General features: G+C 40.0%; 1 pseudogene; it reads left to right on the plus strand.

Annotated features, from left to right (window-relative positions):
- The window catches only part of LOC136835047 (peptide chain release factor 1-like, mitochondrial), a 258457-nt pseudogene extending 237483 nt beyond the window's left edge, over positions 1-20974 (plus strand).
- The last annotated feature ends 2981 nt before the right edge of the window (positions 20975-23955 follow it).

Here is a 23955-nt window from a genome sequence, read left to right on the forward strand (position 1 = left end):
GATGTTGCTGGTTAACCTTTAGGTGTGAAGGTCCAGCATGCCTAGGTTCAGGTCTTTAACTTATGGAAAATAAGTTGTCCTGAAAAAATCACCAACTGGGTAATTTCTGGGGTCTGTCCACTCCTTTTTTAGCCAGAGAAGGGCTATGATATTCCTTATTTCTGCAAGAGGAGAGAATGCTTAAGCCTCCACATTGTTCCATGGATACATGAATGCACTCACTTTCCAGGTTGTTGTGGTTGGTTGTTTTAGCATAGTAATTAAGAATTTGTAACAGTTGCCACTGAAATCACTAGAAAGACAAACTACAATACTATGGTTTATATGAGTGAAATGCATAATTTAGCTCAATGGCATGCATCATTGCCTTGAAAGTTTTTTGTGTTGATACAACCAAGTAGTTAATATTGAAATTTTATGTATCATGTACTTTAGCTACAGATTTAAAAACTATTTTGTAGCAAATTATCCTTATATACTTACATTTTTGTTTTTCAGATCGATATACAGATTTCACCTAAAGACTTGAAAATTGAAACTAAGCGTGCAAGTGGTGCAGGTGGACAGCATGTTAATACTACAGATAGTGCTGTTAGAATTTCACATATTCCTTCTGGTGAGTACAGTGTGTTATGGGTCAGCAACAATGGTTGAAGTAGTAAGAAACTCAAACAAAACAGCAATTGGCATAGAATTTCTAATGCAGTAAAGTGCAGAATCTATTTATAATTAATATCAAGTGTTGAGGTATAACTTCAGCAATATTGTGTGGCTCAGTGTCCCATCAGGTGGCTGCTTCTCAGAAAGTCGCTAACTCTGGTTGAAATGAAGTACTTTGTAGCCCAACTGTGCTTAACTATCCAGCAGAAATGCTGCAACACCTAATAGAACTTCACACTGAACCCTCTGGTGTACAAACGGCTATTGTGTCTCTAATTGTGAAGTGTAAAATAACATTAATTGACTGAAAAAACATTGATTCTTGGTTTGAAGTTTTCAGTCAGAGGCACTTAAATGTTAAAGAGAGTACTGTACTCAACAAATTTAATGATACACTACTCAATAAATATTGCATTTGGCACTTGCAATATGTCTTTTCATATTTTATATAGAAATATATGATATAAACTTTTTCTTTTATTGCTAATATGATAATTTAAACACTCATTAATTATGAGAAACAGATATTCATATATTCAAGTCACATGCAAAATATATCTCATGCTGTAGTACAGTCTACTGTACTTATCAAAATACTTCCCAAAACATTTGTACAATCAGTTTTTATGATAAAGTATTCTAACACCATGTTAGCAAAAATGACTTTGGCATTGCAGTTTGTCTTGGCAAACTCACACTTTCAACTGAGTTATATTATTCAGGGAGTTGACTTTATTATCTTACTTCTGTAATATTTTACATAACATTCTCGAAATACTAGAAACATGCAATCATGAATTTTGGCTTCAGACACGTGACGACACTGCTAATTACGTCACATGCGTTTCCTATTCCTACTCCAACCATGATACGCCAAAATATCTTTTCAAGCCATAATAGAAGCTAAATATTTGATCGGTTGCTGTTTTGTGAGGTGGATCCTGTCAGCCAATAGCAAGGCAGTATTCCAGTGACATAGCCAGGCTACCAAGGTTTATCATATACATGGAAGGGCACCCATTTTAAACAAAGACTCAATTATGGCTTTGCAGATTCTCCTGGCAAAGACACATGTTGCCTTTCATGAGGTAAGATATAACTAATAGTAATGAACATTTTATATTTTATTTTCTTATAAGGTTGATCTTTTTTTTTTCAGGTATTGTCGTAGATAGTCAGAAGGAACGGTCACAACACAGAAATAAAGATGAGTGTATGCAGAAACTTAGAGCACTGTTGTATCAGAAGCAGCTGGATGAAAGCAATAGCCAGTATTCTTCCAGTAGAAAACTTCAGGTATCACTTTTGCATGTTTGGAAAGACATGTCTTGAAGGGCATTAAAGAGGAACTCTTATATATCAACTTATTGTAATCAAGAGTAATTTTATGATTACAGGGGTTAGAGGCATTATTGCATTAGAATATACCTCATACACCTCACTTTCCATTCAATTAACAAGGCTCTTGTACCCTGTACACTGACCATGTTAACATTAGAGCTATATTGGGATCTATCGCTACTATCACTAGACCCCTTCACTCCATGTTGTTTCATGCCATCTCAGTTCAATCATCATGAATCTTGTAATTTCAGTGCATGCACATTCTCTCCTGAAGGTTGTTTCTATTATCTCCAGCCCACTGTTTAGCCTTGCCTCCAGCATACTATCCATTACAACCAGGGTATCCTGCTTTTTGTATACACTTCATACACCAAATGTCAGGGGATGATTTCACAGACAGTAATGAATAGAAGGAAACCAGCCTGTGGGTAGACCTTGGTAGGTTATTGAAAGATAACTTTTGAAGGGTTTATGTGTTATAATTTGAGCCATATACAGTATTAGTTTTAAGTTATGGCTTTCAGCATCCAACCTAGCATCCATGGTAGTACTGTATCAGGTTTGAACTGTAAACGTGAAAAACTTAGGCAGTGTTTTTCAATGGATATTTTTAAAGAAGAGATTTAACAAAGTATAATTATTACAAAGGAAATTGGGAAATTGAAATTGTTTTAATACTGTGTAATCTGCAGACAGACAGATAGTTTTCAACCCTTGGCACAGTTGAGTAATGGATTAAAGTTTTAAAACTTTGTAATTTTGCAAGGTACTATACTTGATACAATTAACAAACTTCTCTCAGCCATGTCAGATACTTTGAAGTAATTATATATACAGTATTGCACTTATCCCTCCATTGAATATCAGTAGTGTATTATCTTATGTTTTTCCTTCTCTCCTTTAACATATACAAGTGTTCATATGAGATGCAGTACCATTATTTGACAACAACTGTATTTCACAGCAGAGTGAAATAGCTAACATGACTCTAAATTGGCAATAGTAGTATTACTGTACTGTTATGAGTGACATAATTGCTGATAGAGAGTACACATCTGTTACTCATCAAAACAAGTTACTGTTTTGTTTTTGAGGTGCAAGGATTATTGTTGGCACTCTGGCTTCCAAGCCGATTCACCATTCCATGTTGTTCCACCATTCTTTACCTAAGGTAATAATTGACCTTTCATATTGTATTCACATTACAGTATTAAATAATTACGATTTAGTTTCATAATGTGTTCATATTCATCTTTGATAGCAGCAAGTTGTAATGTCATTACTGACCTTCATTTTGCTTCCATTTTAACACAATCATTAGTAATCTATAAATGATTTGAGTTTGTTGGCTACTGTATAAAGCACAGCACTCCTTCACAGCGTTGCACCTTCTTTATTTCTTTAAATCATCAGCTGAAAACCCTTATGGACAGAATGAGCAGGCTATAAATCCAAGAGGGCTCCAAAGGGAAATCAGCCTGCAGAGAGACAAGGAAAAGGTGATAAATAAATAAATACTGTATGAGGAATGAAAACTGAAATTGTTACACCTCAATTCAGGGGATGCCAGCAGAAGATTTCACAACTACCTTAGGCAGACTATTCCACATTTTATTAGTAGCCAAAATAAAACTAGCAACCAAGTAATATTAAACCTGATATTAGAAAAGGACACTGATTGTAGCAGTAGCCTGTGTGTCATTTTTTAGTTGCTTTTGTTAACTACAGTTATGTGTTAACCTTTCTCCCAACATTAGTAAAGCAAGAATTTTAGGTCTTGTTTGATTTACTTTGTAATAGTTTCTGATCTTGCCTATATTTTGCATGTTTTCATGATGTTGAGATGCTTAGGCTTCCCATTCCCACTTGACCAGAATGACCACTGCAGTATCACTAGTCTTTGAGTGTAATATGTTGTAAATCTTACTCACTATCTGATTTTTCAAAAACAAAATAAAATTTTTTAGCACAAACCCATGACTCATACTGTAGCCCACTTTTTGTGGTCTGTGAAGTCCCAGACACATCAGTGTTCTATAGCAAAAGAAGGCCAGTGATATACTTTAGGATGGCAGCACTGCACATGCAATTTTTGTCTTCATGGCAACAAGTAATTGCCTGAGTTATGTAGTCTTGCCAGTTACCTGCGAGAAATTGGCGTAATTGGAAGGAAGGTATTCTGAGCATAGACAATGGATTTATACTACAAAAAATCAAATTTGTATGTAAAAAATTATTCATCATACAGTCTGAGTAAGATTTGTAAAATCCCTCCATGAGCAGTGATATGAAAAACATACTGTAGTGGATGTTTTATTAACCCCTTGAGTCTGGAGGACCTCATATGGGGACCTGTAACAACTTTGTGGTTGCATCCAGGTACCCTCATATGATTGTGCTTACTTTGCAACATTGTAATTTCATGAAAATTATGGGGGAAGGGAAGGGACACACACACACACAGAAAGGCAGTCAAGGAAATTAATATAATAGATACTGTGTGTATGTGCATGCCCTCCTCTTTCAGTTGATGTGTTTCTTTTTAATTGGCCAGCCTTAAAATTTGCATGGCCTTGAGGTTACATTACCATATATTTAGCCTGGATTGTGAGGATAATTAACTTGATATCAGTGGTGGTTGAGAAGAAATCCGTGAGTATAATGGACAGGTCACAAATTGCCTCATTGGAAAAGTCTTTTGGGTGTGATAAGAGAAGAAAATTTGGATAATGTAGCTATGTTCAGACAGCATCATTTACCTGATAATCGTAATTTTGAGCCATGGTTGCATGGCGATAAAATCTGCAAGTATAGTATGTATAAATACAGTAGTCTCAATATTAAATTTCACTTAAATTTCTTCTTATGAAGGGGGCAGGAGCACTTAAAAGCTAAAGAATAATGTGTTGTTACAAAGAGTTGTATATTATTATACTGTTATACTTAAATTATTACACAAAAAGAGTTCTCATTTCCTGTCAGACTGTGATTGTCCATAGTATGCCATTATTATTATTATTATTATTATTATTATTATTATTATTATTATTATTACTCTTTATTTTATTTTTTTGTCTTAGTCATCCTATTCGACTGGGTGGTATTTGTGGTGTGGGGTTCCAGGTGCATCTTGCCTCCTTAGAAGCCCATCACTTTTCTCACTGTGTGTGCTGTTTCTAGTAGCACGCTCTTCTGCTTGAGTCCTGGAGCTACTTCGACATCTAGTTTTACCAGGTTCCTTTTCAGGGATTTTGGGATCGTGTCTAGTGTTCCTATGGTTATGGGCACAATTTCCCTGGCATATCCCATATCCTTCTAATTTCTATTTTCAGGTCTTGATACTTATCAGTTTTTTCTAGTTTCATTTACTCTGGTATCCCATGGTACTATGACATCAGTGAGTGGTACTTTTTTCTTGATTTTGTCAGTCAGCATCTGGTTTATTGGCACATCACCCTATCTGTTCTTGATACCATAGTCCCAGAGGATCTATGCCTGATTGTTTTCATTCACTCCCTTAGCTTGGTGTTCGTACCACTTATTACTTGCAAGCTAGGTGGTGTTTCTTGCACAGTCTCCAGTAGAGGGCATTGCTTGAATCATGCCTCTTTTTTTCACTGGTTCTGTGCAAGCTCTGGACGTTCCTCTTTGCAGTGTGGTTTATGGTCTCGTCTCTCACATTGCACTTCCTGCATACAGGTTAGATGTTATTTCCATCAGTTGTTCTTTGGATGTATCTGGTTATTAGGGCCTGATCTTGTGCCACTGTTAGCATTCCTTCTGTTTTCTTCTTGAGTTTCTTTCTGTAGCCATTGCCATGTTTCCTTGCTGGCCAGTTCTTTAGTCTGTCTCATGTAATCTGTCCGTGCATTGGTTTGCTGTGCCATTCCTCTGTTTTGTTTTTCATCCTCCTGTCTGTATATTTCTGGGTCTTGTGTACTTTTATCAGTCCTTCTTCCCATGCACTCTCCTTAGCCACTCGTCTTCACTGGTTCTCAGATATTGCCCCAGTGCTCTTATTCTCTTAAAATTGACGCAGTCCTCTCATATGCTTAGTAGACCTCTCCTTCTTCCTTTTGTGTTATGTATAGTCTGTCTGTATTTGCTCTTGGGTATAGTGCTTTGTGTACTGTCATTGCTTTCTGGTCTGTGCTGCAGAGTTCAGCCTTCATCCACTCCAGTACTCCCACACTGTATCTGATTACTGGTACTGCCCATGTGTGTATGAAATTTTTATCATGTTTATGGCGTTGAGTTTTTAATTATGAGTATCGACATAAATCTCTGCATATATTCTTTCCTGATCGTAAAATCCTAATCTCTTGGTGTTTTATATCCTCTACTTTCTATTATTCCCAGGTATTTGTATTCTGTCTCATCTATGTGTTTGATGCTATTCCTGTCGGGTAGCTTTATCCCTTTAGTCCTTGTCACTTTGCCTTTTTGTATGTTGACCAAGGTGCATTTTTCTATTCCAAACTCCATCCTGATGTCCTCAGATACAATCCTTACAGTCTGGATTAGGGTATGTATTTCCTTGATGCTCTTACCATACAGCTTGATGTCGTCCATGAACATCAGATGGTTAATTCTGTTTCCTCCTTTCTGAGTTGGTACCCAGCATCTATCTTCTGCAGTACTTTTGTTATGGGAATTGTGGCTACTATGAAGAGAAGTGGGGACAGTGAGTCGCCTTGAAAGATGCCTCTCCTGAAGTTAACCTCTGCTAGTCTTATCCCAGAGCTTGTAAGTACTGTATTCCAGTTATGCATTGTATTTTTTAGGAAGCTGATTGTGTTTTCCTCAACCCCATATATTTTCAAGCATTCTATTAGTCACGTGTGTGGCATCATGTCGTTTACGCTTTCTTGTAGTCAGTCCATGCCATGCTTAGGTTGGTTCTCCTTCTCTACTATTCTTCATTACCATTTTGTCTATCAGAGATGGTCTTTTGTGCCCCTACACTTCCTTCTGCAGCCCTTCTATTGGTGGAGGATGGTGTTTGTATCCTCTAGGTAGTTGTATAGCCTTTCACTGATGAGACCTGTTAGTAACTTCCACATTATTGGTAGGTAGGTAATAGGCCTGTAGTTACTTGCTATATTTCCCTTGTTGTTATCTTTCTGTACTAAGGATGTTCTCCATTTGGGCGCATGGTGGTTTGTGATACAATGCTGAAGTTGTTCTTCTGTGCATGGGTGTAGAGCCTTGAAGTTTTTGAGCCAGTATCCATGGACTTCATCGGGATTTGGGCTTTCCAGTTGGGCTTTTTCTTCAGTTGGTGTCTGACTGTCTGTCATGATCTTGGTGAATCTTTGTTTTATTCTCTCCATTTCTTCTGCCTTGACTTCTGGAGCCATGTTGCACATTTGTTGTGTGATACTGATTGCTCCATATGTTTTCCCAGTCTCTACTTGGTTCAGCTTCAGGAATTTCCTGGTGGGTGTCTTCCTTATTAGTTGGCTGTATAGTCTTTTCTGTTTGGTTCTGAAAGAGTTGTTAATCAGCTCAGTGGTCTTGTAAAACTAAGGTATGCTTGAAAAGTTTCTTCTGGTATCCTTTATTCCTGTTCATGTACCATTGGATCTTACGTGCTCTGGCTTCAGCCCTCTGTTTTATGTTTCCTATTGTGTTGTTAGTCCCTTCTCCTGTACTCTGTATTTCTCTTTTAGTTCCTCCTTTGTTTTCTTGCTTCTTACCGTTCTGCCATCTCTTTCAGTTTACTCAAGTCAGATCTCATCATCATCATTTGCTTTTCCAGGTGCCTTTTCCAAGGCGGTTGCTGTTTTGGTTTCTGTTGGGTTGGTTGCGATGAGTTCTACTATTAGTCTTGCTTCTGCACATGCTAGGTTATTTGTTTCTGTAATACTGGTGGTGTCTAATAGTCTCATTATTTCATTAACTTCACTTGTTTTATCCCTTAGTTTCTTTCATGGAGGGGATCTTTGTTCTTTTTGTATCTGGCTTCATCCATTGTCTGATCTTTTCCACCCATTCCGACCTCTCTGTTACATCTTTGGCATTTCCTTGTGTGCCATTGTTTGGTAGCTTATCATTCCTGTTGTCTTCGGTGGTATTTTCTCTTAGCTCGTCTTTAGAAGTAAGAACCGTCCTTCGTTGCTGGGTGTTATTTCTCTCTCAGTTCCTCTCTTTCTGTTGTGGATAGCCAGTTCTTTATCTTTTATTTCTAACTTGGTCTGCCAGCCTCTGTTCTGTTTGAGTGGTGTTATTTCTCTCATTCCAGATGTTGACCTATCTTTCGTGTCCTTTTTCTGTTGGGTTTCTTCTGATGTAGCATTTTCATATTTCCTTATTTTCTTCTCTAGTCCATTTCTTCTTCTTCTGGTTTGACTCTGTCTCTCCAGTCTCTGGTTACTGTAATTGTGGCGGTCAGTTGCTGGATGATGGCCTCCAAGCACCTGACCGTCCTCCCCGCTCATTGTGCTGTATACCTGGTTGCCGGATATAAGATCCTCTGTCGCCAGAGATTCCATTTAATTGTCATTTAATCTTTCTTTTCTTTCCATCATTGCCGAGTTTTGCTATTTAACCCATAGCTGGATCTTACCCCACCAAGAATAGGTACTCATTTACAGCTGAGTAGACTGGGGAAATTGTGGTAAAGATCCTTTCCCCAAGAAATCAACGCTGAAGAGAGAGGTCAACCATCCAACGACTGACCAGCCTCATTGTTGCTTAACCAGTCCATCGATGAGGTAGACCACTCTGCTACAGCACCTAAATTATTATTATTATTATTATTATTATTATTATTATTATTATTATTATTATAATTATTATTATTATTATTATTATTATGTACCTCAACCAGACAGTGTGCGTGCCCTTTGCTTGGAATGAGTGAACTGGTCTTCCAATACATGGCAAGGCGTGAGAGTTGCTGAGCCTACATCAAAATAGCATCAGGAACCATTTTGTGTATAAGAAATGAGCTATTATAAGCAAAAAAATGTAGAGAAAAAATTAATTTTATTTTGAAACTACAGAATTGAATCCTTAGTAGTATCAGAGTATAAAACTTAAAAGAAATTATATCCTTGTTTAGACATTGATTGTCATTCACGATACAGCATAATTCTGAATTTTCATTTTAGGTTGGGACCAAAGCACGTTCAGAGAAGATCAGAACTTATAATTATCCACAGGACAGAGTTACTGATCACAGGTAAGGCTTTCTTATGCTTTGCTGTGAATCATTTTGCAGAATTGCACAAGAACTAAAGCTTTAAATTTCTAATTTCTGTTTCAGTTATTGAGTATTTTTACATGAATGGCTGAGGTCAAAGTCTTACCTGCCCCCTCCTGATTTACTAGTCTTTTGTCTGTGGACTAATAAATGCATTGTTAGAGACTAATAGATTAGTCTCCAGTCCATAGTCTACGATTCAACATCCTCTTCAACTTTTATTTAAAGTTTTGTATACCCTTTTTAATTTCAGTTATTATGCTTAGTTGCATCTGTGATTTAGAGTAGTAATGTCTTGTGCATTCACCTCTCCACTATTCAGTCATACTTGCTAACAAGCAGTCTAGAAAATGTACAAAATAAAACTGTAAGGAAATATATTAAGAGAGTGAATAGTCAAAAGTTAAGACAAAAATAAATGGCCTAGCCATTAATGTACTGCTGCATGATAATTTAAACTGTTCTTGAATGGTTGTAAATATAATGACAGTAATCTTTGAGCTAACATAGTTAATGCCAGCTTTGGTTGTGATAAAATTTGAAAACTGATGATGCCTACACTAACTGTAAGGCAGCATTAATCCTAGTACATTTCATTTTATATTTTCATTCACTTTCACTGCATTTTCACTATTATGAAGTGTGTAAGGGCAATAGAATAAAATTATATTTAAATGATGTTATGATGTAAAAGAAAAGTTGTTGCTCTCTACCAATCAATTCATCCATGGCCTTCAATGAATATTTTGATAGTAAAGCCCTAAAAACACTCAGAACACCACTATATGGAAACTGAACTACATAAGTTATTATTCAGATGTGCAGTGTGAAGTAAAACCCTTTACAAGCCAGAATAAATTCATAAAAATTACACTAGAATGGAAAAAATAGAGGACATAAATAATTACATAGTGAAGTCAACCTTGGAGTGTGATAGCTAAATCGTATATAGTGTATTATTTGGAATGGTCATTCAAGCAGTATTATTGATGCTGATGCTCGTAAGTTTTTTGAAAGGCTGTAATGCTTTTTTAAAGCCTCACACACCATAAATTTAGTTTTCCTAATGTGCATTTGCCATTTTTAATCTAAATATTTATTTGGTGCTTATTTTGTTTCCATCTATTTAATATTAATTATCTTTTTTCACATATGATCCTTCTGTTGTATGGAAGCTTACTTTATATTTTGATGGCCTTTTTAGGATTGTTTCATTTGAATGTTACTGATTTTGATTATGTATAGATATATTCTCACCTCATTAATAACTAGAATTAACAAGAGGAAGACAATGCTTTTGTAGTCAGTGAAGGGATCTATTATTATAAGAACTCAAAATGCCTGGATGACCATTTGCGAAGATCTCATCGTCTTTGAGCTGTCAACAGTTAGCTCATTCTCTTGAAGTGCACATTGTTCCCTGTATCAGTGGGAAGGAACTGAAGATTGTAATTAGTAGTAACGCTTCAAAAGGCAGTTAGCAAACATAACTCACTGATCCTAATTATTAACAAAATTTTGGTTTCTGTCATTCTTGCCTGTTACTACTCAGATATGAAGGGTAGTCAGCAGAATATATTATTGTCAACCCAATTGGGAAAGGCATTCTTGTAATGAGCTTGCTTATTGTTGACCATATTCATTGACATAATTCCTTTGGAACCTCAGTAAAGTGACAATCATTGTCAAGTAATTATTATTAAATAAGATTGCTCAAAACATGGGATATTTTATTTTCAGTTTAGTTATGTGGTTTAGTAAGTGACTGTTTGACTATCATTGTTCCACACTCTGTGTAGCACATTATAACTGCATTGAATGTAGGTATTGATTGCCATGCATATTTTTTTAACGTGAATGCTAGTAGGCAGACAACCAAATATTCTTTATCAAACCTCAGCCTAAAAAAACAGAAAAACAAAAGGTTGTAAGGATCAGGGGAAAATATAATGTATGGGATTCCATACTTTATAGATAGAAAAGGTATAAAAAAGTCTAAAATTGCCAATTTCAGTGTAATGTTTTGAGATGTTTTCAATCAGATTTTTTTAAGAAAACAGGCTGTCTCATCTTAGTAAATTAGAAACCAACATTTTTTCTTAAAAGTAAGGTCACTGTCACCAGTTACTAGATAGATATTTCCCCAAGGTGGTACTTCTGACTAAATGGATCACCTTAGAGTTTCTGTAATCATATTAAAAATAGAGAAAAGCAATCCATAATATGACAGATTATTAGTACATTTCCTGAATCTTTGAGGTAATGTACCAGTAATTAGTACATTACCTGATCAGATATATATCAGATGAAAAAGAAAAAGGGTTATGATAGCTAGTTAGAGCATCCATGTATGTCAAGAATATCCCAAGATAAACTAAGAAAAGCTTAAGGACCTAAATTGCCATAAGGATGAAATGTTTTGTTGACATGAGAGAATATAAAATGGGAGGAGGGAGGGAAAAGGGAAAAAGATATTAAAAAGAGCAACTGGAGATGACAAACCTCAATGAAGGCTGAACACTCCACCATCCAGAAGGTCTCTTTGCCTTGTAAGTTGCATTCCTACTCTCCAAAAATCTAGTTAGTAGTTTATAACAAGGATTATGTTTTGGTGAAATTTATGAAAAAAATCCTTCCTTAACTTTTAGGGTAATCCTGCTAAAAGCAAACAAACTCTATTGACAAAATAAATTTTTGACTGCCCACACAGAAATGAGTATGTGTTTTAATCTCAATCCATCAGATGACAGGATTGCCACATAGAATTTAAATATGTGACAATATTATGGGTGAAGGGTCTTCTCCACCAAGCTGTTGTATCCCAGCAGGTAGCCAGTATTACCTGTCTCAGTGGTAATGCTGACTGAAATGATCCCAGTGGATTTTAAAATTCAGGTGCACTTATTTACTCTTGCAAAAAAGGGATTTTGACAGAGGAAAAATCTATTTCTGAGGAAGGTCCCGTGTCACCCGGTGAAATTCCATTACAGCACGAATTTCTAGGTATAACCTTGCTAGATATACCAGAGAAAAAGAGCTTTCAGGAAAGCTGGGGTTACTACCCCAGTCGAGCGTCTTCTAGAAGGCGCGGTATAAGAAGGGGTGAGTGAATTACCACTACCACGGAAACCTACTCGAAAGATCTCTCCTATCAAAATCCCGAAACAGAGCGGTGAGCCGTTACAGCCCCACACCAAACACCCGCCAGGACGGCGACACCAGCGCCACCTACCTCATTCCATGCTAGCACTAACCCCAGACTTGGCATGTGCAAGAGGGGGGGGGAGAGTACTAGGTAATTCAGGGAGGGTCACGGGTGACACGGGACCTTCCTCAGAAATAGATTTTTCCTCTGTCAAAATCCCTTTTCTGAGTCCAGTCCCGTGTCAGCCGGTGAAATCGTGATAGAGAATCATGCCAAGGCTGCAACTACTAGGAAAAGAAATGGAGGGATAATCTGAAGAAAAGGCAAAAGTTTTACCAGAATAATTTTAATTAAGCAATCTCTTCCATGTAGCAAGAACACTAAGACTAAGGCATATTAAATCTAAGGCACATTAAAAACTTAATACTATGAAACATGGGCAGGTCCCCGCACGACGGAGAAAAAGCCCCAAAAACCTTAAAATTACTTAAAGCAAGGTGAAACATGAAAAGTGCACAAAATAACTGCAAATATAACCTTAATACTATACACGTAAACTTAGGCTAAACACGTAAGAGACAAAATCAATCAACATTAATATATACATTCATCTGGGGTACATGGAACCAAATAAAAACTGTCCAGTACCCCACAAGAGAAACAATCATGGCATTTCAGATTACGCTTTTTCCATCAACAGGTACAAGAAACAACAATATGAGGAGCCAGGCAGTGAGGTATAATCAACCAGGAGAATAAGCAGAAAAGTAAATGAGGCAGGCGGGCGGGGGGGAAAGGAAAGGACAAGGATATGATTAATTAAGGTGGGGAGATGACACTTCCCACAGCTATGGTAGAAAATTTCAGGGCTTCGAGCGTTTTTAAATAGTGGCGTTTAAACACTAGAGGTGATTTCCAACCCGTAAATTTAGATAACTCCGAAAAGTCCATATTATGAAAGTAATTAATGGAAGTAGCAACTGCTCGAATATCATGAACCTTGGGGATTGAATCTGGGTTGGCCTGTTTAATGAAATATAAAATTTGTTGTCTTATAGCATTTAGTGAAAGAGTACCACCTTTCTCCCTGATAAAAAGAGGACCCGACTTACTCTGTGGAGTTCTTAAAAGGTAAGATTTAAGTGTATAAACTGGACATAAAGACTGGTCTTGAGGAAGGGGCACCACCTTCCAAGGAGACCACCTGTCCTGTGGGTCTTCATTCTTAGCTAAAAATCTAGGGTCAGGGGAAAGGAGGACCTCTCCAGACGGGAGGAAGTTCACATAATTATCACCTCTAGTGAGAGCCGATAGCTCTGAGATTCTAGCACCTGAAGCCAAACTAATCAAAAATAAAGTCTTCCTTAACAGATCCTGATAAGAGCAATGAAAGTTATCCATCTCTGATGCTAACTTAAGGACGTCATTGAGAAACCACGTAACAGACTGTGGGCGTGATACTGGTCTCAGACGAGCGCATGCTCTGGGGATAGATGAAAAGTAGGAATCTGTGAGGTCGATTTTAAAGCCAGAAAGAAATACTTTCTTTAATGCTGACTTGATTGTGGTAATAGTGGCCGGAGCTAGGCCTTTCTCAAACAATGATCTAAAGAAGGAAACTCCTAAATTAGCTGTCATGATTTTGGCTTCAGATGCTTTTAGGAAGGAGGCTAATTTTTGACTGCTGAATCATATTGTCTAATAGTAGAATCTCTTTATCTGATTCTAAAAACAGAGTGTTGACAGGGTCAATGTTCGCCTCCTTTTTGAGCTGCGAATTTTATAAAGTCCATAAAACTAGGGCATTCTGAATTCTTGAGGAAGCTGACACAGTCTTGGTTTGTACTGTCTGAGTCAGAATGGGCTTGGGGATCCGTGCAGACTCCGTAATCCCAGTTCCTGAAGAAGAGGGAACCAATTGCTCTTCGGCCAATAGGGGCTACTAGGGCTAATTGACCTTTGAATGTCCTGAGTTTGTGTAAAACTTTCAGCAGTAAATTTATTGGGGGAAAAGATAAATCTTCTCCCAATTGTTCCAATCTACTGTCATTGCGTCTATGGCGAACGCCTGAGGGTCCAGGTTGGGAGCCACATAACAGGGGAGCTTGAAGTTGCTCTCCGTTGCGAACAGATCCACTTGGAGGCCCGGAACCTGGCGGCAAATCCACTTGAAAGATTCCACGCCCAGGGACCACTCCGTCTCCAACGGAGCATTCCTGGACAGGGAATCCGCCACCACGCCCGCACCCCGCTAGGTGGGTGGCTGACAGGTGCCAGCCGTGCTTGTTCGCCAGGGAGAAGATAGCAACCATTACTTGGTTTACTCGGCCTGATTTGGAGCCGCCCCTGTTGATGCAATGAACTACCACTGCGCTGTCCAATACCAACCTGATATGAATCCGGTTGGGGGCGGATTTTCTTCAGAGTTAGAAATACCGCCATAGCTTCCAGGGTGTTTATATGGAACTGCTGAAACATTGTGACCACGTTCCTTGTACTTTTGTTTTTGGTGAATATCCCCCCAGCCGCTTAAAGAAGCGCCTGTGTGAACTACTAGTGCCGGAGGGGAAATTGAAGGAACTGTATTGGACAAGCCCTTGACCGAGGCCCACGGCCGCAACCTTGTCTTTAAGATTTGAGGGATAGAGGAGACCTTGTCTCTGAGCTTGACATTGCTCGACTCGCCACACTCTGTTTATGTCTTTAACTTCGGCTTTTAATAGCAGGTTTGTCACTGAGGCAAACTGAAGAGACCCAAGGACCCTTTCTTGGGACCGGCGGGATGCTGATGGATTTTTGAGGAATCTCCTGGTGAGAGATGCTATCTCTTTCCTCTTGGGAGGCGGAAGGGACAGCGTGTGAGATGACAGATCCCATTGGAGACCCAACCACTGAAACCGGGACTCGGAGTCAGGCGGACTTCTCTCTGTTCAGTTGGAAACCTAGCGACTCCAGGAAACTGATGACTATGGACGTGGCTTTCTGACACTCCGAACTGTTGGTGCCCAAATTATCCAATCGTCCAAATATGCTGCTAGGGATATCCCTTGAGACCGGAGTTGCTGTACTACCGTGTCCGCCAGCTTTGTGAATATCCTGGGCGCAATGTTCAGACCGAAGGGCATGACCCTGAAGGAGTAGGCTTGATTCCCGAGTCTGAAACCGAGGAACTGAGAGAAGTTCCGCGCAACTGGGACGTGATAATAAGCGCCTGAAAGATCGATAGAGGTGGTGACGGCTCCACGCGAAGTAGAGTCCGTACCTGAGCTACCGTAAGCATGCAAAACTTGTCGATTTTATGTAGAGATTTAGACGCGACAGATCCAGGATCACTCTTTGCTGATCGGAGTCTTTTTGGGAACAGTGAATAACCTGCCTTGAAAACTTTAGGTGCCTTACTTTCTTTATTGCTCGTTTGTTGAGCAATTCTGTCACATAATCCTTTAGGATTGGTGTGGGTGGCTGGTAAAACCTGGTTAGAGGAGGAGGGTTTTTGATCCAGCTCCATCCTAGGCCTTTGGACACAATGCTGTGTGCCCAAGGGCTGAAGGTCCATTGGTCCCTGAACCAAACAGGCGACCGCCTACCTGTGTTCTCTCAGTGGGAGGGAGCGGGTTTGTTCCCCCTACCACGTCCAGGTCTTCCCTTGGGGTGGTGTTGGGCTTTTCCTCTGAGGGGCTTTGCCCCTTCCTCCCCTTGCAACCCTGTTAAGGCCGTGAAAATAACCACGGCCTTCATATGTGGGGTTGTATGCGTCAGTGAGGCCACATATGAGGGTGCAGCTGGTTGGACCAGCACATACTGTTGGGGGTGAGCCTTAGAAGTGAAGGCTGTGCCACTGCCGAGACCGGGACGGCTTGGACTACCGCCTGGTGGTGAGGCCTCTTATGCCTCCTGAAGCGCGCACCTCCTCTCGATTGGGGGCCGGCCGATTCTGGGGTCTTGCGCTTGTAGGCTGAAATACCCCAGCGAGAACGAAGACTTTGGTTGGCCCGTGTAGCCTCGGCCATAACACTTGAAGACCTCCTCTTCCGGGAAGAGGTTAGGTCCCCAGATCGAGCTTTTCACGAGCTTGTTAGCTCGTGGCGGATAGTTGCATCGGCGAAGATGAACTTCCTACATTCCAGTCTGGCCATGATAAATTCAGATAAGTCAGACTGGAAACTGCCAGCAAAGACTTCGCCAAAACCTGAAAGAAGGGTTCGTCCGAGCAGGAGACGGCAGTAGCTTCAGTAAGGCATACGGAGTTCAACGACCGGGCTAACTTAACCCGAGCATCAAACTCCGCTTTAAAATGAGCTTCCGGCAGCTTGGGAGCTGCTCACTAAAAGACTGCGTGGAGGCGCAGAAGAGGGGTCCAGCTTCCCGACCGTGAAAGTGGACGGGGCGCCTGTCCAGAACTCGTTACTTCCTGGGAATACCAGGAAGTAGGGTCTGTCTCCCAGCTGAGGTACCGGAATGCCCTCAAAGCACGCTCGGGCGTGGCCAGAGCGACTTTGTCCAAGCAAGGAGTGGGAAGGTTGTCTCCCAGGGTGAACATGGTGAAGTTCCCTTGAAAGGAGTCAACTTTGTGTTCATCTGCCTGCCACTCCGTCAGAGTGCGCAGGAGAGCCGGCTGAGCTTGGTCCCTAGGGACGATGACAGTCTCCCTAGGAACCTTGTCTGACCTAATCCAGGCTTCCTCCGTGAGCCTCACGAAGCCTGGGTAAGGGGGCAGGAGATCGGGGGAAGAACTCCAACTCCTCCAACCGCCTCGTGCCAAGACCATCAAGAGTCAGCTTGCCATCATGTTGGATGGCCCGGAGAGCGAACCGCCAAGGGTTTCCGACATCGAACGGCGGGAGGTCCGCAGTGTCGGGATAACATACTGTGGTTCGGCTGGGGTGGGTGAGCCATTCCTGCCAGTATGTTATCATGACTGGCCAGCTTCCTGAAATTTCAAGCAAATCTCGAATCCAGGTCCTCCGTGAAACGCTTGTAAGCTGGTTAGCAAAGGCCTCTGCATCGAAAAGGTTGGCGAGGAGGGCTTGGTTTTGCAGCCCTCTTACTCGCGCCTTTGCTGGAGGAACCAGACTTGCTCCGGAGGCTACAGGTCCTGAGACCTTAGCCTTCGACGGGGAAGGGCAATGCCTTCTTGGAAGACGAGGACTTGAAGCCCTTCGCCTTCCATGAAGTCTTCAACTTCAACTTGGGGATAGCAGATGGAGCTCTATCACCCAAGGAGGAAGACTTCACAAACCTGTAAAAGAAGAAACAGATGAAGCAGGGGAGTCAAATAAAGGGGGCCCGCCCAACAACCTCACCTACCTCACCACTTACCACCTGGTCCTGCTCTTGACAGTCATCGGTTCTAGGTCAAGATTAATGGCGCAACATCCTCCGAGACCTCAGCGTAGAGGATATCCGCTTGGGGTGGCTGGGTCTCATCCCGGATCTGCTGGATGATAGGGGTGGCCACATCTTCAGGCACTGCGCCGCCACCCGTGGCGCCGGGTAGAGTAAGTCCCTCAACCTGGCGCCGAGGACGGGGCTTCCCGACGGAACGTTCCTTCCAAACCCAGCCACCCAGGCCCGGAGGGATTCCAAGGCAGACTTCTTGGAAGTTTCGTCCGCCTGTAAGAAAACCAACAATTAGCTAAGGACGAAAACCATTCCGGAACTCATAGACAATGTATAATATACAATATGAGGAGCATAAAGCAAGAGTAATGTAAAGACTGTCACTTACCAACTCATCCTGGACAGTTGTGCAGAGAGCAAAGCAAACCTCACAACCATCAGGTGCCAAACAATCAGGTCATCCAGGCGGACCGCACAACCAGCGTGGGTCCGGCAAACTACGTGACCGTAGGGTTGTTGGAGGAGGCGGTGCACCCCGGCTCCTCACAGCGAACAGTCTGTAAGTAGAAAAGTACATGAACCTCCCACCCTAAGCAAACTAAAGCTGGCAAGGCCGGGAAATTCAACTGCAACCGAATACTCCGGTGGAGAAAGAACTCCTATCATAAACTGGGCCAATAAGCTCTAAATTACACAGAGTGGAAGGTAGATTTCAGACCCGAGTACTCCGGGAATGAAGGGGGAGAGAGACCAGGAACTAACCATAAGGGCTGCCAGTAAAATAACGGGCGGAGACCCCAGGTATAGGACCGGACTCACGAATTTATATATAATGAATAAAGGAGAGTACTCCTGTAGATAACAGACTTATCTAAAAATAAAAACAGTAACAAGTGATGGTAAGAACTGAAGAGGACGGAGGAGGATCCGCTCCCCTATAATGAAAAACCTTCCGCCCTTACTTCCCGAGAACGAGACGGGTAAACTGCTCATATGTTCATAACATAGGCTGAAGCAATATATATATGCCGTGTCAACGTAAACCGACGGGGAGACGAAGACTTGACTTCGAACACGCTCGGTAAACAAACCACCAACCCCAATACAGCGATGCTAGGAACAATATGGGAGGGAGCGAATCCTCAACCAACAAGAGAAGTCCCGAACTCGGAGAAAACGCCATCTAGCGTCACCCGCACGAGTAGAGCAAGGCTGGAGGAGGAGGGGGGGGAGGTAAGGGGAGGAGTAGGCTACCAGGAAGGAACAGGAGACGGGGAGAAGCTCACCCGCTCAACTGCACCATACCTCCCAGACCATGAATCTTGGAGGGGCAAGGTGTATGACTGGAAGCAACCAACCCAAAGCCCGACTCCTACCTAGGCGAAGCCTAATATGGACCTAACCTTAGTATAGGCTAGGACGAGGAGTGTAAAAGGGAAGGGGGAAGCAACTGGGAGAGAAATTTTGAGCCGAGAACCAGCCGGGATCGAGAATGGCAGGCAAGGGGGCGACTAGCCTAGAGGAAACACATCCTAAGAACTCGATTCCCCACAATTGGAGGAAGAGAACCAAGGGGCTCACTCTGCCCACCGAAAAACGATCCCGGAGGAAAACAGCAACAAAACTCCCTCAACCTGAACTCCCACCCAGGGCAAAGGGAAGGAAGCTAACAAGCCTACTCCACAAGATAACCAACACTCATAAAAACTAAAATGTGCTCAACAGAGAGCGTAGCCTACCACGGGGAAGCGGTTAGATCTGAGGCTGCCGCCAGCACCCGAGGTAAACCACTCAATAAAATAATAAAAACAATAAAATTAAAAATAAAACTACAAGAGAGCACCATCTTCAATCAAAATTAATTAGCCTAGTAAGACCAAAACAATAGGAACCCAACTTGGGGGACCTAGACGGGCATCACTCCCACAAAGGCCAGTAGGCCAATGATCGTAATTCATAAGAGGGGGGGAGCCACATTAAAGGAACCCCCAGGAAGGGAACCAATGGGGGCAAAATATCTATAACGACGAGGAGAAAACACCAACTGAAAAGAACAGAAGGAGACGCCTCATGATCGACATGGCTGGCTGGGGACGCCTTGGCGACATAATAAGATCTCGATATTTATGAAAATACGAGACTATAACAGCCAAAAAATAGAACAAAACCCCACAAGAAGATGGTACTTAACTTGAAATGGTAAAGCTGCTCGACGCCATCGTATGAGAAGCAGAAAAAATCCAAAATGATGGAAGAGCACACAAAATAATCCGTAGATTCACGTGCTAGAAAATGGAATGAGGTAGGTGGCGCTGGTGTCGCCGTCCTGGCGGGTGTTTGGTGTGGGGGCTGTAACGCTCACCGCTCTGTTCGGGGATTTTGATAAGGAGAGATCTTTCGAGTAGGTTTCCGTGGTAGTGGTAATTCACTCACCCTTCTTATACCGACGCCTTCCTAGAAGACGCTCGACTGGGGGTAGTAACCCCAGCTTTCCTGAAAGCTCTTTTCTCTGGTATATCTAGCAAGGTTATACCTAGAAATTCGTGCTGTAATGGAATTTCACCGCTGACACGGGACTGGACTCAGAAAATAAATGTACCTGTATAGCAGTTAATAACTTTGTGTTTTGCTCACTTTTAATTTTTCTCATTCATTTTACATCCAGAAATGTATAATGTATTTATAAATTTCATATACTGTAGTAAGTGTAAGAGTAAAGAATAGAATAACATAGTTTCTTGTACCTGGGAAAATTTATATTTGAGTACTAATCAATGAAGTACTATCAATAAAATATAAGAATAATAATTTTCATGCAAAATACCTGTAGTTATGACTGTAACTTTTATATTTACAGAATTGGGGTCTCGGTGCATAATCTTCCTTCCCTTCTGGATGGGTCAGATCTACTTCACACACTTGTCTGCAAAGTTATTAGTGAAGCAGATAGAGAAAATGTACTTGAAGTTATAGAAAACTTTAATGCTCATCATAGTGGGGAAAGTTAGTATTATGATTACGGTAAATCAGTACATTTTGTTCATTTAAAACTCACATGTAAAAGACTTTTATATGTTTTCATCTTTGAAGAGCAACAAGACTGAAAACAAGTGGAATACTTTACTACTTTTTTTTATTTTTTTTTTTTACTGTGTGTTGATGTTTAAATTTATTCTGAATATTATTGTAAATATGAGTCATAATGCCAGGGAATTTACTGTAAATTTAATTTATGACAAAATATTTTATTTATGTGAATAAATAATTTTATTTTACTGTACTGTAGTTTCAGTTCCTATAATAATATCATCTTTGACTTGCAGAATAGTTTGGGAAGCTTTTCCTTTCACTGTCTGACTTTTTTTGTGGTTTTGTGTTGCTTTAGTACTGACACACCTTGATGAAGTGAGGCCACAAGTTCTCTGAAGTTTTAAAGTAAGTTATATCATCTGCAAAGTATAGCTAGTATAGTAGTGTTGTTAATATTGCAGAATTTCTTAAAAGAATACAAAATTTACCGCAACAAAATCTTATTGGTTTTATATTTATAAAATGTTAAAGGTGCTGCTGTAATATGATGATCCTGGACATCTTTGGCAAATTTTTAATCTTCATGAAGCTGAATTCCTTATTTTGTATAGCAACTACTGAAAATATACCAGTAGTTGATGAATTCAGTTTTAATCACAATTAGCCATAAATCCTGAATCTAAACTTGTCTCTCCCAGTTCAGTTTCCTAACCATAATGGATCATTGAAAAGTAAGTTGATTTCACTTCTAAGATCACCATCATCACCTGCAACTCTAAACAACACAAAGGGTCTCTGTAAAAATTATGCCATTCATGTCTTTGCTGTGCTCCCATTTCTGCAAACCTTTACTCATCTCCGGTCCCATATCATAGTTCTCATCCAAGTAAGCCAGGGTCTTCCAACTCTTCTGGCGCCCAAAGGAGTCCCGCTGACACTATCACATACTGTTCTCCCTAGGGTAGGTGTGAAGGACATGCTAGTCATCTTCATCTTCCCTCCATTGCCTCATTTATAGATGAAATATCTTTAATTTCCCTTATAGTATCATCTCTAACTCTATCCTGCTACAGTATCTGACTATATTCTTAAAAGCTTTATTCTTCAATCCAGTGAATCTTTTAAATGTGTAATATAGTATTTTGATTATCATTCTGTGAGTCATGTCTGTACTGTATAGTGTAATAGGCAGTAAAAACTAGTGTATAATCTTACTTTCTTATGCAGTTTCTGTCTGATATCCAGATTCCACTGATTTGCATTTTTAGTCTTCTACTAAATTCCAACTCAAGAGAACCTGTAAAGGATATAGGTAATGTACATATTTTGTGCATACCGATTATTTTCTTCACCAGTGACCAAAGTCCAATTCCTGTATAGTTACCATATTCAGTCAGGTCATCTATTTTTTGGTATCTTTTCTATGATTTCCTATTCCAAATTATCAGGTTTTTTGTTTCATCATTTCATATTGTATAAAATAGTCTGGTTAATATACAAGGTGCCATTTCAGTTTCGGCTGAAATCATCTCTGCAATGATTCCATCACTGCCCAGTATTTTCCATATCCTAAGCTTCTTTTTTATATCACTTCTGGCACTTAGTTTAATTTCACTATCTAGACTTAAGTAATTAGCTTGTTCTATTTTGCTTTCTTCATATCCTTTCTGTCTATTCTTGTGTATTCTGTATAATATTCTAGGTCTCATCCATCATTCGAAGTTTCCTTCTTGTTACCCCATATCCCCAATACTGTACCTTTTTTCTAGTAGATTGATACACATTTGTGATGTGAGTCAGTTCTTGCTGATGTCTTCACCTCCTTAGATATGATTTCTAAAATTGTAAATCTAAATTTATTTCAACATTCAGTTGCAAAAGCCTCACAGTATTCATCTTTAAAAAGCATTATTGTGTTAAAGATAGATGCTGTACTCTGTCACCTATTTTGCTGGTTACTTTTAATTTCAGCTTTAGTGTGGTGATAGTAAATTCATCACTTCCAACATTTGCTCCTGTGTAGTTCCTAACATTTCAAAGTATTTTTTTTCCCCTCTTGATTGATTGTTATGTGATCTATTGGGTTTTATAATTGGCAACTGGAGTTGTCCAAGTGTCTGTTTGGCTGTCATTGTGTTGGAAAAGAGTATCTCTAATGATGAGATTACAGTATTTGCAATATGGAAACTAATAAATTACACCCCAATTTTGTTTGCAGTCTTTCCCAGACATTCCTTGCCTATTACATTCTCCTTACCTTCATTGTCCTTACCAACTTTTGCATTCGTACTCACCAACAACAATTCTTATATCTTTTGTAGCATTTCTGCTACAACATTCCACATTTCTGAATAAAATTAATCTTTTATTTCTTCACGGACTTTTTTCATTGGTATACAGAACACTATAAAGCTCATATTACATGGTTTTGATTCAAATCTTGCAAGCAGAAATCCACAGCTCACGGCTCTTTAGGCAGTCAGTGCCTTTTCCGCATTAGGTGTTAAAATCATCCTTATTTGTTTACCAATTCCATTTGCTCCCCCTGAATATAAATACATATTACAATATACCCATACATTCTTGCTTTTCCCCATTCCTTTGCATTGTGATTCATAGATATCCAAGTTGTTCAGCACCAATCTTGAATTCATTTTCTACTTCTTGCATCTTTCCAGTTTTATTCAGGTCCTTACATTCCAGTCTCCTGTTTTTAATTTATCAATAGTATTTACAACACGGAGACACCTACTACTTCCATGTGCCTGGTGCTGGTGGGCATTTCTCCCATTTGTATATTATTAACATGGCAGAATCTATTGAGGAATCATTAGCTAAATACAATAAAGAATAACCAGTTATTGTAACATGCTGTCCTTAGCAAAGGCCAGTGGCCCTGACAATGCCTATTGGGTTTTAACTAAGGTCATCCACTAAGCATCCAAACTTAAAACTGAGGAGACAAAACACAGGCATGAATGATTTTTTTTTTAAATCCTGTAAGACAAGTATGAACAACAAGCTAGGTAATTCATGGGTGGGCTTTTCTCTCACTCACTGGTGGATTCCCTTACACTTTTAGAGCATTTTGTTTTCAGATTCATGCTCTGAGCAAATTATAATATTAATCTGTAATTGTAATTGTAATGCTAGTGACAGGAAGTTTTTAGTTAAATTGTATTTTTTTTTTTTTTTTTAAAGACCAAATACCCCCATTCTTTCCTCATTC

Source organism: Macrobrachium rosenbergii, chromosome 54 (genome assembly GCF_040412425.1).
Source record: "Macrobrachium rosenbergii isolate ZJJX-2024 chromosome 54, ASM4041242v1, whole genome shotgun sequence".
In the NCBI taxonomy this organism is placed as follows: Eukaryota; Metazoa; Arthropoda; class Malacostraca; order Decapoda; family Palaemonidae; genus Macrobrachium; species Macrobrachium rosenbergii.